Here is a 12,678-nt window from a genome sequence, read left to right on the forward strand (position 1 = left end):
GAAGAGAGACCAGGAGGGTCACAGGTGAAGGAGGCCACTTAAAGGGCAACAGGTGAAGAAATTAGTGAAATGAGGAAAATGATGTTGGCCTAAGTGATGAAGATGAGAAGATTTCAGAGTCAGAGAGAGAAAGAAGATAGTGCAGAGGAAACTGATGAAGATGAGAAGGAAGGCACAGAGTCAGGGAATGCACCCTATCCAGCTGGACCACCTGGTATGGATTTATTCTCGGTATAAATTTCAGTGCAGAGATAGAAGATGTTTCAATGAATAACATATCTGCACAAGTATATAGGTGTTTTATGAAGTTAGATATTCCAGGCTTTATAGATGTAGTGAATTTATGTTATAATTTTATAATAAAAGCAAATTCTGCAACGCAGAATCACAAAGAAAATTGTATCAGATCATTCTAATTGTCACTAGATATATATTTTTAGATGAATGAACTTCAATGAAGAGTTCCAGCATTGCCACCCTGCCTAGACCTTTTTGCATCTCCTTTGCCCCCGCATGTAAAATGTCTAGATCCGCCACTGGCACCGATCCTTTCTAGAAATGTCGTCATCTGTACAAAATGAAGTCAGAAAGAGAAAGAACCAGTATCCTTGCCCTATATGTTGCGATGTATAGCGACCACGGACAAACACTAAAAACAAAGAAGACATCAAGCACACTCCTAATGGTTGCTGTTGTAACTGGGGGTGCTTGGGGTCAAGGGGTGGGTTTGTGTTTGTGGCATTATCACATCTTCTCTTATTCTGTGTGCACCATCATCATGTGCGCACTATTCCTCTGAGCTTAGCATTTGTGTCATTAAGTCGATTTATGTTCTGACTCAGCGGATTTAGATCCTTCTATCTCTTAACATCCCCCCAAAATAAAAACAAAATCAAAAGCATTGTTTTGCACAACAGAGAGGAATGATTACGTAGAGATATTTGGAATGGACAGGGACTCAGTGTTAGGTGAAAAAAAAACAACTTTATATAGATAGATAGATAGATAGATAGATGTGTGTGTGTGTGTGTGTTTAAAGGAGGGAAGAGCTGCACCTGCTAAACGAATGTTGGCTCCTGCTGCTCCCTCCTCCGCTGCTGTCACCTGTCACAGTCAGAGCTCACAGTTCAAAGTCACTCCTGACCCCTTAGCCACCCTTCAACCATCTCTATCTATGAGTAGCTCTCTCGCTCGCTCACCGGTTAAGACGTCAGAATTGGACGCAGCAGGGGATCCCCAGCACACCGTTACCGAGTCATTATCAGCTTTTACCGGGAGGAGGAGAGCTCGCGCCGGCTCCCAGTTGAGTGAGAGCACCAGAACACAGGAAACTGTTGTTTCTCACTCTGAGTCCATCTCGTGCGCTAACTCTCCCCCTCTGCTTTCTGACTCTTTGCTCTTTGTGCTGCGAAAGCCCGCTTTAACCTAAGTGCAGCAAGAGCTGCGCGGCCGGCGTACTGGGAGGAAGAGTTGGGAGCAGAGGAAATAAAAAAGGAGGTTTCACCTTCTTGGTCCTGAGGAGAGGTAACATGGAAGAGCTGTCCACTCTATGTTAGTTTAATCGGCACATGCACAGAAGAACCGACCGGTTCGTCTGTCCTTCTAGCGGCACTTTGTTCACCTTCATGTTCGTCCTCATAACAGCGCGCGTCTCGCAGCTCTGGACGTCGCTTTTTGAAAACATTTTTGGCTACAGTTAAAAACATTGATGGAAGAGAGGAACGTGATCTTTTTTTCTTCTTCTTTTTTAGCTGAGAGTAAAATGTCCAGAAGCACGGTAAAAGTAACGGAAAACGCGGCGCATCGCGGAGATTTTCTTAATCTTCATGTTGGTTTTCTTTTGCTTTTTCTTCGTTAAGCCTTTGTCGAGAAAAACGGCGGCAGGCTGAAGTGGAGAGAGTTTGTTCGGGTTTGAAAGTGGAGAAGAAGAAGCGGCTGTGGTCGGAGGACTCCCGCAACAACTGGCAGGTAGGAGCGCGCAGATAAAGATGCAGCCGGGGCAAAAACATTTGACCTTAAAGGGTCTAAAATGTAATCTGGGTTTATTTATTTCAATCAAGATCATAAAAATCCCCCTTCTCAAATGTTACCCGTTACACAAAAGATCGCAGGTTCCCTTCCAAATACTTTGCTCATAGATATTGACATAGCTCCGTAGGAAAAATAAGGACATGTGACTTGGTCAACATAATTATGACCTTTTAGGTCTCACCGTGTTCCACACTGTAAGGAACAGAGAATTAGGAGCCTCCTGCAAACATTTTCTGGTTTTATAATTTTCTTCGATTAAAGTGCTCTGGAGTTTTCCCCGTTTTATTTTAATTAACTGATGTTTCAACCGTGGGCCACTTTAAATCTTTGGAATGAAAAACATGGTAGTCTTCTATCCATTGATTCAGTTTGTTCTTCTAAAATGATCACGATTGATTTTTAACACTCTTGTCACATTTGTGATCATGAAGACAAAAAAATGGAAATCAAACTAAACATAATTCATATTTCAGAATACATTTCACAGTAGGTATTGTCATTTTAAATTAAACACCAGAAAATATTAAGCAGATGCTTTTCATTCACTTTCAGGAATGGAAATTCTTGGAGGCTGTGAGTGTGAGTAAGGGTGTGTAGGTGTTGGAGGTTAAGGTGGCAAAGCACAGAAATTGTGAAACAGCATGAAAGAGTCAGTGGCTTTGCCTCTGCTGGCATGTCACATATCCCCTCGCTCTTGGGTTTACTGCCGCTCTGTTCGCACCTTACCTTCACAGGTGTAGCGGTCCATACATTCCACACTCATGGAAAATACAAAAATGTTGTACTGATTTGCTGCTTCATCTTCTCATGCCAGCAAAGTGACATTTTATCCAGCACCTCCTGATTTCAGAGGGATTTTAGTTGAAGGGATTTTATTTTCCTCAGGTGCAGCCCTCTCAGAAACGGTAGTCTTAATGCTTGAAGTTACTTAGTTTGTCAAACAGAAAGGAACCGGGAGAACTTTCAGTTTTTTACTGTGATGCAGATAATCCAAAGTTCTAATCGTTGCTGTGATTGTGTTTGATCTGCCCCATGAGTGTGAGTGATGAATTGATGAGGAAGTTCAGTTGTTTAACTCATTACCTCACACATGATGAAAAGCATTGAAATTGCTCCTGGGGCCCGCTTTTTAAGGACTAAAAATGAGATCATGTGGTTGGTGTGACATTTGCATGTGTTTTAAGTTGTGTTCATGTCTGGATGGATTTAGTGTGAAGTGGTGAAAACAAAATAGAGATTGTAAACAATGTCTAATTAAGGGCTGCTACCCATTAATTTAGTTACATTTAGATACACGTTTAGCTGATTTTACAGTTGCTTATAATGTATGTTTTATTTTTATTTTTATTTTTTAAATATAGGTAAATTGTAATGAACCACCACCTTCTTTATTTCAGCTGATTTATGTCTTTAGTTTAAGGAGCCTAAACTTAATTCTGAGCTATGCAGTATATATCAACGGTTACAAACAAAATAAAATCAGTTGACCTTGTATGCTTTTGAGAGAAAATTTCCCAGCTCCTTTTTGACCAATATTTTTCCTTCTGTCTGCCTTTTTTCTTTCTTTCTCTTCTGGCTTATGCTTTGCAAGTAGATATTTTTCTGTATCTAAGCATTTTTTGGGTTAGTTTTACTTCTACAGTCATTTTTGTAAAATCGGACTTGAAAAGTCTCCAGATCTGCCATTGCTCATGGCCATGTTTCCCCATCATATTGGCATTCGGCAAATGTCCAAGTGAACAAAAACGTCCCAGTTAAAATGACTGAAACTTGCTCTCTGCTCTTTTAATTTGAGTTAGAATAAAATAATATTTCCGAGGTTTATATGAGTAGCAAGCATCTTGTCCTGACTGAAATATAGTATTTATTGATTTTTTTTTGTTTTCTTCGTGTGTTTTTTCTTTTCCAATATACATTTAAAAGCTGTCTCAACAACAAATGATAAAAATACGTTTTTATCATTTTTTTTTTTTTTCATGCTTGGAAAAAACATTAGTAGAGTTAATAGTTTTTCTTAGATTTGTGAGATAAGGTCAGATGAGGTCGGAAAAGGTTGGACGGTAATTCATTGGATGCAGTTTGCAGTTTATGCCAACAGATGTCCTGGTATCCTTTGCACTGAACCATAAAGGTGTTTCAGTCATTCAAAGAAGAACCCAGGACCATTTCAACTCTCTCACCGTGCACATGCAAGCATAGCGCCATTCACACAATAGTTCAGCTGATTTTGCCACCTTCCTAACTGTGTACTGTCCCTGATGTGGTTCATGGTCAGTATTATCACTTCACAGTTGGGTGACCCGACCACAGGATAATTGTGGAAACAGTAAAATTAGTTTGCATCTCTGCCATGCAGAATTTCTTAGATATAATGTGTATGGAAAGTGTGTATTTGGCAGTGTGGTAGATCATGCATGTTTTAGACCTGCGTACTTGTTCTCTTTGCTTCTGCAAAGTAGGTATAGTACTCTATTTTTACTTTGGTGAAACTAAGTTCCAGCTGCCTCTTAAACTGGTGGCATATAGAAGCCCAACTTATTTAGAGAGATATATAATTTGCAACAGGAAGAAAATGAAAAAAAACAAAACAATAAACAATGTTGGACACATGTCATTTTAAGGTTTTGATGAAGTGTTGTTGAGCCCTGTTGAAAAGCACAATGTGTTTATTAAAGGAAATAAATGTTAACTCATTCAGTTTATTTTCATGTAAATAGGCGGGCGGCTCTGTGGAATCACTCAAAGGACTTTTGTTTTGTAGATTTAGAGTGAGAATTTCTATGTCGCCTGCTACTGTTTCGTGTGTATTTTGTTTTGTTTTCTCTAAATGTTTAAAAAAAATAGACAGCTATTACATTTTAAAAGGCTTTATCTAAAGAAACAGGAAACCTAAAAAAACTGTGCATTTTAAGCGTTTTAGCACTTTAAGGTTAACATTGTAAAACAGAAATTGTTCTTAATATTTTGCCTGGTGAAATAAAGGTTGAACAATCCAGGTAATTATCAAGAAATTTCAAGATTGGCTAAAGTCAGAAAAGGATCCACAGAAATCTGTCGTTACATGTCCCATTTTCCGTGCTATCAAATGAACATTTATTGTTTGCCTGTAGACAAAAGACCCAAAACGTACTTATTTTTTATATATTTTCATATAGTGGTATCAACTCCATTAATGCAGCTCATGTTGTGCTGCAATCGTACACTAACCTCTGATGGGAAGACTTATATGGAGTTATTGAGGAACCCTATCTCCTCCAACGTGGCCCATCCCCTCCCCCCCAGGTGGTACAGTGCTCATAGTATATACATGACTCTGTGCCTGGGTTTGCCTACCATTTCTTATTAATAGAGCGGTTTGGTATTTCTTAGTCTGGTAGGGCTGGTGTATTCTTTTCAATTTGTGGCTTTATTTGTGCCAATCACAATGTTTAAACTGTAGAAATATCGACTCGTGTGTGTGTGTGTGTGTGTGTGTGCGTGTGTGTGTGAAAGAGAGTTTGTGCATCATTTACACCTTCTCCAGGGATTATTCACCTTGAAGAGCGTGATAAAAGCGGCGTGCAGCGTTGCATTAGAGACCCTTTTCATGCCAGTGTGTGTGTTTAAAATGTTTTAACCGTTCTCAGTTTGTTCAGAAGTAGATTTTTTTGTGCTTTTTTAGCCACATTTGTTGTCAATTAGTTAATGTATCAAGATACTAAAGGGAATTTTCTAGACCTTTCTGTGGACTAGCACACACTTTTCTGGCTCTGCGTCTGTGAAGGAATTATGTGTGTGTGGCCTGCATTACACAGCAGTATTAAAGTTGTATGGACTCTATGAAGAAAATTGTATTTTGAGTAGTCGAGTATATAGAGCACACTATATATATATATATATATATATATATATATATATAGATAGATAGATAGATAGATAGATAGTTTGATAGATAGATAGATAGATAGATAGATAGATAGATAGGTAGATAGATAGATAGATAGATAGATAGAAATAGATCTATATCTATATATATATAGATAAAGATCGATATAGATATATATATAGGATTTTAGAAAAAATGTATTGAGCTCTAGTTAATAAAAAAATTTATGGCAACATAGATTTAAGTAAAACATGTCTTCCACCCAAACTAAATGTACTCAAATTAATGGTTGGATTTTTCTACATTTTCAGTGATATATTATGCTATTGTGAAAGAATATGACTATTTTTAAATGTTTAGCAGGCGCATCGCTAATCACGGAGGAAGTGGTAGAATAGGTTTTAGATTAGCTTGTAAATTATGAAACATTTTTAATGTTTTTAAAACGGCATCTCACCTTAAATGACATCACTCACAGGGTCATAATTCTGACTGAGAATTTGGATTTTCCACATGAACTCCTCCCCACACAGTCATGTCCATAACCCCATTTGCTGAAGAAGACTACACAGTTGTCTGACCCTTATCTCACTGATACCTGATTGTGGTTAATGTCCTCTGTCACAGCAAATGAATGCTATCTTCAGAGCTAAATATGCTAAAACAAAATATTAAACTGCGATTTTGTTTATCAATTTCAATCTTCATAAACTCACTTGTCATACTATGTCCAGAAATCATAAATCCAATATTATACCGTATTTCTGACATATCATTGAATAGATTACATAGATCATTACTTCTACTTAGTCTGTTTTGTTTCTAAAATGTATTTACTATAACAACTGTGTGATCTAGTCACGCAACATCCTTCCTTTCTGAACTAAAAGGCACGTGGACAACTAAAATGTCTAATAAGCCTCCTATAATAAACAACAAATTGAGATGGAGAAATCAGGAGTAGAGAACACTGCGTTAGAGATTTAGACATTTTCCCTATAAAAAAAAAACATGTCTCCTTTTTATTTGATTTAATTAGTGTCAGTAAATGTGGTAGGATTTTCCATCTGCTCCTCAGTTGTGTGTGTTTCTCCTCGGACCACACCAAGAAGCTCCAGGCTGTGGCCTCCTCTCTTTTTTTGTTCTTTAGATCAATGACTAAAGCAGGTCTCTACTGTATGTTTTTTTTTTTTTTTGCATTAGACACCTGATAAATTCAGAAGTGGAGTGCTGCAATTCTGTTTACATTGTCATGCTAATTTTAAAATAAACTTATCCAGGAATCCCAACATACATCATAATTTTTGTGCTGTAACAGAATTGGTTCAAGGCAGAGTTTTTTTTTTTCATCTCGTTTCATAACTTCAGAATGAGGAATATAGTTACATTTTAATATAAGCCCTGTTTTGTCTCTCCTGGTGTACATGTTGCGGTGTTTATGTTGCATAGCCTATTGTGAAAAGCTTTACATGAACATCTAGACATGACTGCCTAGAAATCTGAGCAAAGAATATATTTTTGACTTTAAAATATAAAAACAACAAATGTTCTCAAAGAACATGTCTCTTCTCTGTACTTTGAATTCCTTTGGTCAAAAGGAAATGTTAACACTTTGTTTTTCTTCTAAATATGTAAATGACACAAGTCTTCTTATACTGTAACTGTCCATAAATAAAGCAAAAAGGGAAGGAATGAGCTTTAGTCTCTAAGTAATTGTAAAGCCTAGCTCACCATTGTTATCTGGTTCCTTTCTTCTGGTGAATTATTTAACATTGTTGACATCATTTATTTCATTTTACTTTTATCATTTTGGACTTATATCAGTTCCCCAAAGGGGAAACTCTAATATTTTGATGTGTGAAAATTTGTAAACTTATTACAACAGACAATTTGAAATGTACTTATTTTGTGCTTGTCTATAAAATCAATAAATTGATGAATAATCATCTAAACAGAACTGAATACAGTAGAAACAGCCAGATAGCTTTAGTATGCTGTGCAGCCCATTTCTTACGTTCTGCTGGTATTAGACACAGACAGGCAGGAATGTTCTTTAAATCACACGACATCATGCTCATGCGGAATTTAGTGCAGCCTTTACAGATGCTCAGGAGACACACCTCTGATTTCCTCCTCTAATTCCAGTGCTTTGGACAGTGTAGTGTTCCTCCTAGTGGCAGTACGCGGTACTAGAGCAACTGAACAGTATCTGGAAAGTTGCGCATTAATTGGCATAAGAATAGAATATGTTTTCTGTCATATATAATTTCTTTAAAAAAAATAATTTTAGTAACTTCAAATGTAAGGCATTCAGAATGCAGTTTTGTTTTTTTATGAAAAGTTATATTTATTAAAGTAAAAAAATTACTGGATTTGCTAATTTAGAAAGAAAAGCCAAAAATGAAAAGCTGAGTGTTCAGAGGGTCTTCTGAGAGAGAAAGTTTACTATTCGTTTCTGAGCCAAAATTTACCCTTTTGACTAGAAGGAGGTATTTAAATGAGATGTTTAGTTTAAGGTTGGTAATTGTTATTGTGACCATATTTGTGTTTATTTTTACAGCTAAACTATAAAATCCTTGACTGAATTTCCTACAGGGATGCATAGTTGCATATCAGATGATCAAAACAACAAATAATACTCAACCTGGGATACATAATAAAAAATAGGCATTTGCTTCTATATTACTTATATTATATTTTTGCACACCATATGGCAGCCAGTTTTCTAGGATATATGTATAATATATTTTACATTTTATTTTAAAATGTATATATATGTATATATACATCTTTAAATAAAATTTTAAATATTGCCAAAAATAAAAGTATGCTAATGTGTTAATTGGCAAAAAAATATACTGATATTTACACACATAACCTTTTTAGTTGTTAACAAAGCATTTAGTAATTAAATTTCATTATTGTCATTAAGGACAACAAAGGGGTGTAAAAGTAATGGATGGAATGAAGGAGTGTTTTCTCTGCATATAAATTTAAACCTAATTTTAATGAGACTGATCCAGTAAAATGGTGTCCGTTTGGAAATGACAATGTCTACTTTTATCTCCTCCTCCAGGTATGGTCCTCATCAGTTAGTGAGGCTTTGTACTCAATTATAAAATCATTCACACTTAAGACAAGAATTTGCATCAAGCCATCCTGGATCATAACCAGGTTGGAAGTTGACCTTCAACACACAAAACGAGAAACAGGAACAAAAGACAAAAAAAAAAATAGTGGAAAGATTGAAACACGCTGTTTAGATTGTTCAAAGCTTTAGGACCACAAACTAAAAAAGAAAAAGAAAAACAGAACAGGACAGAACAGAACTGAAAACAACAGGATGCTTTTGTAGGGAGTAGTCCCACTGTTCTAACTGAACATGTCTGAATGTATGTTCAGACATGTTTGATGCAAGTGTTTCCCTGTAGTCTGGTAAGAACGTTTATAAAGTAAAGATAGCTGCATGAAGGGCACCCATGTGCTGGAACTGCTGTCCTTTGCCACCCAGTCACTGAAAGACCCAGTCATCACCACACACAGGAGATAACATTTCTGAAAGCCAGTCACGGTTTAGCATCTCTAAACAACCTGAAGCTCCATTGTTCCATTAAAGGAAAATGCTCCAAAGATCGTGACAGGGCCTCCTCCACTGTGCTGTGTAACATCTCTAGAGGGATCTACTTGGAAGCCAAGTTACTGTTTCATCAGAGAAAACAACTTTGTACCACCTTGCAAATCCTCATTTTAATGCTCCCCTGTAATGTCCAAAAAGCTCTTTAAACCATTCTTTTTCAGATGCTTTCTTATTGTTACTGGGCTGCCGTCAGCATCAGTGCGGGTCGAGAGTCTGTCTCTGCCTTCATGGACAGGTGATCAGCAGAGGTGACATTTATTATTTGCCGTCTGTATTTGCTTTGGTTTCCCTGCACAAAATGCAAATACTTAGAGTATAACAGACCTCTTCAGACATGATAGTTAGAAGATGGTTACTGGTCATGTGTAAGAAATAAGGAGGTAGACATGTAACTAAAGATTATTACACAAAGAATGTATTTAAAAATGTAGACAGCAAGCATGTTGTCCTTTGTTAAAAGAATATAGAGTAGCATGGTGTGATCATTCTATGAAATGCAAAAGTTCTTTTATAGTAAAAAATCCTAAATTGCAAACCGTTTTCCAATCTGTGTTCAAATGGTAGAAATTACTTGAACAAATCTACAAATTAGTCTAAAAATAGGATGTTATTGGCCAGCCTGACTAAGCTGTGGTCCGCCTGCTGAAGACCAGTAGGTGAACTAAACTGCTGGACTTTCTGATTGATTATTGTTAATGCTGAATTTGTTAAACACTGAGCATGAAGGGAAATAGTTAAATATTGTATAATAGATATTGTTAACAGTCCTCTCAGGAGACTTCAGTGACATTCCATCTCTGCTAACTATTCATCCAGAACACCAATTAGCCAGATTGTTATTAACAGATAAGGTAATAGAGTGAATAATAGAGTGAGTAACCTCCCTTTGTTTGATCCAGTATTATCAAGGTGATATTTTTAGCCATTTGGATGGAATGATAATGCTTTTGTTTGTAATCTGGTTTCTATGATAGCTGCTGATGTTGGAAGAAAGCATGAAATCCCCGTTGTGTCCGGATGTCAGGAAATGCAGCCTGATCCCTGCAATGGGTTCATGTTGACGTGCTGAGAGAACCAGTGGGCTCAGCCTCCTGGTGGTGAACGCACGCAGAAAGACTACGTACTGCATTCATACCAAATTTACATGACTAGTTTAGTGTCATTAATGTGATCATTTCTCATAATGTTGTAAATATAAACTCTAAACCAGCCTTTTCATTTACATTTTATATCTATGTCAAACTCTGGAAACCATCACATGGATTTATGTTCTATATGGTAACAGCATTATTATCCTAAATGTTACCCTGTTCATTTGTTCTGCTGAATGAATAAATTGGAGGTGCAGGGGTCAGATCTTGTAACAGAAACAGAATCAAGACGACCCCCTTCATTTAGGACCCTTTACATGTTTTTATTTAGTGGGGGGTTTTTTATTCAAGTTTTTTTTCAATTGCAGTGTTCTAAATTTATAGTAAATAAACACAATTTGAAACATTTAATAAAACATCCAAAATATAAAAAATATAATACATTTAAATGACAAGAACGCAAAAAGAACATCCAGCACACTGGATTGTCTTCTTTCCGCTGTTTTGGTGACAACAAACCTCGGCAGCCTTCATGCTGTTGAACACAGAACTCAGTAGCTATATCGTGTTTTTTAGATGAAGGTTTGACTGGGCAGATGGAGCTACAAAATCTTTGATAAACTCAAGTCTTGCCTCTGCTGTAGATTTCTTTTCTCTGTGGAGGAGTTTGCTGAGGTGAAAGCTTAATGTGAGCTTACCTCCTCTGATTCTGGCTTTTTGATATTTGAAGTTGTGGTATTTTTATATTTTGTTTTGTCGATCTAGTCAATCGTGTTCAAGCAGAAAAGTTTTATCCTACTTAATGAATAAAGTTCTTCGCATCAAATGTGGCGTTTTAGTTCTCCCTCCCCGGCTGACTGTGTTGTGGATTAGGGGTCTGATGAGATCCTGTGGTATGAGATCTCACACCGTTAAACCAGAACGATACCATTCATCAAAGTGAAGTCTGTCTCTCAACGTGCCATCCTGTTGCTGCCATTATGTGACTTTGTCAAACAAGTCAAGGCTAATGTTTTGAGCCCCAAATATGAAGATCAATATTTTAAGCCTAACACTCTGCATCTATATTTGAGGCTCTTATTTTGGAGTATAAATGGAAGTAGGGTTGTTGTTTTGATTGCAATCGGCTAATAAAGATGCGGTAGGGCTGGGTACTAACACTCAGCTGCAAAAGAAGCCTTGGAAAATTTGAAGTCTTTTATGTGGCAGCGTTTTAGGTACCTGATGGAGAAAAAGAAGCAGTGTGAGCAATGGCTGCTAGATTATGGGAAAACAAACTACAGCCACAGTTATTTTGGTCAGTTTTAAAAATCCCAATTATTTAAAATGATTACTTATTGAGTTAAAATATTTGTATCTTTTGCACTTGACGAACAACAATTAAAAATTGTTGAATGTTTCCCAAACAAACCAACGTTTTCTGTATTAGTTGCTAATTGCTCATTCTGTGTTAAAAAGTCAGGACGTTTTGTTGCTGAATGATGCAAACAGCACAGAGGAGCAAATCTTACGTGTACTTTTTCACCTGTTTGTCTCCAAACTGTTTCCAAGCTCTATCTGGCTGTTGACAGACTGCTGCTGCTGTTGCAGGTATGAAATGGTGGCATCTACCGTGGAATGTTTGGTAGTGACCACCATCTTCTCCCCCACCACATTTTTCACCTGCATGATAATTATACAAAAAAAACAATCTTTTTTGGACAGTTTTGTCATTTGTGTGATCTACATTTAATGGTAAATTAAATGGATTGTACAGCCTTAATGTAAGCATACCATAACTTGCTAACCAGTAGTTAGCATCCCTTTTACATAAACCCAGTACTGTGTTTTATTGGCTGTATTGCCTGTTACAACCCTGTTAGAAATACCTGGGCTGTGTTGTGCTGTAAAAGATGAAAATACTCTGAGTTGAGTCAATGATCACATCATTTCATGATAGAAAAAAAATATACAATGTTCTGCATTTCACAGTGAATTCTTTTTCTTTCTACAATTTTGTTCTCATTTTCCACATTGCAAAAATTACAGGGCCCTACCTTCAGCTCACTAATTAG

General features: G+C 36.8%; 1 protein-coding gene across 1 annotated transcript in view; it reads left to right on the plus strand.

Annotated features, from left to right (window-relative positions):
* The first annotated feature begins 1,257 nt into the window (after positions 1-1,257).
* Positions 1,258-12,678, plus strand: part of LOC124868280 (teneurin-3-like) — a 474,572-nt gene continuing 463,151 nt past the window's right edge. Inside the window, exon 1 of the mRNA XM_047365339.1 lies at positions 1,258-1,968. The gene's annotated coding sequence lies outside the window, so the exon portion shown is untranslated. The remainder of the gene's footprint in view (positions 1,969-12,678) is intronic.

This window comes from Girardinichthys multiradiatus, chromosome 5, assembly GCF_021462225.1.
Source record: "Girardinichthys multiradiatus isolate DD_20200921_A chromosome 5, DD_fGirMul_XY1, whole genome shotgun sequence".
In the NCBI taxonomy this organism is placed as follows: Eukaryota; Metazoa; Chordata; class Actinopteri; order Cyprinodontiformes; family Goodeidae; genus Girardinichthys; species Girardinichthys multiradiatus.